Genomic DNA, 1,206 nt, shown 5'->3' with positions numbered 1-1,206 from the left:
GGACTTTGTTTTCCAAGTTTGAAGACATTTCGCTTCCCATCCAGGAACCTTTTTCAATTCAAAATGTCTGAATTAGCATTGAGTTCCAAGCTTTATAGCAGGTTTGTCAAACTGGTTCCAGAAAGGGCTGTGTGGCTGCAGGTTTCCTTTCCAACCAAGCAATCCATACTAGACTCCAGTCATCTCATCAAGGGAGTCCAATCTGAACATGATGACTCGCTGGTTAAGGGGGAGGAATTAGTTTTCAGCTCTCAAAAACCTACAATGCCTACAACCTATAGAGTCGATTCCTTCCCCCTCTCATAATCCTCATTACCATGCAGGAGACCAAAACATCTTGCCTGGTCAGTCAGGCCAAAATTAAGTGTTTGTGGTTTTGGTTGTTTTTTTTAGTGTGATTTGTGGTGCCTTAATGAACCGTGTCACTGCAACAGCCACAATAAAAGCAAGTTCTGGAGAAGCATCAAAAAACCTGGTCTGGTGGAGGTGCGGAAGTTCAATCTTCCCCCGGCAGAGCTTGACAGTGACATTTGCTTCGCAGGTAGTAGACCTCATCATGTATCCAAAATCCTCAGACTTTAATTAACCTTCTTTTAACCGGGATTTGTTCAATATCTTTTCAGACGAAATGTTGCAAAGCTTCGGTCTTTGGCAACTGACTTTGTTCATGTACATTAAGGCTGATCTGGCACAGCATCCAGATGGGAATACAAACCAGCAAGACCTTAGCTCCAGGTGAGACTTTAATCAATGGGGTTCTTCCTAACAGGAGTGCAGCTCTTTCTAAAGAAAGTTTAAACAATAACACTTAGGTTTATTTGACTTGTTTTCAGTTTTTCAAGAAACTTACTTGAAAAGGTTTATAAACTATAGACATCGGAATGCTATACTCTTTATTTGTTTACAATCAGGTAGTTTTTATTACATTTATCACATCACATAGACATTATATGCAGACATGTGTCACTTTTTTATTTCTGTTTGACCTTTACAGTTAATTAGAACCTGCAATTTGAAAGAATTAAAAAATTACATCAGACCAACATGTAAAGAGACAGAGACAGTTTTATCCAGGACGGAGAGGCAGGCAGTCAGGTGGAGCTTTTCAGAGTCAGAGATCCAGAGAGGGGGAAGCAGGCAGGCAGAATCAAACAGGGTTCGGGCAGGCTCGGAGTCAGGGGGCAGATCGGGTCGGAAACAGATAGG

The sequence above is a fragment of the Cyprinodon variegatus genome, unplaced genomic scaffold (genome assembly GCF_000732505.1).
Source record: "Cyprinodon variegatus isolate N-32 unplaced genomic scaffold, C_variegatus-1.0 Scaffold463, whole genome shotgun sequence".
In the NCBI taxonomy this organism is placed as follows: Eukaryota; Metazoa; Chordata; class Actinopteri; order Cyprinodontiformes; family Cyprinodontidae; genus Cyprinodon; species Cyprinodon variegatus.
The sequence above is the reverse complement of the archived record's forward strand: the minus strand, read 5'-3'. Positions refer to the sequence as shown.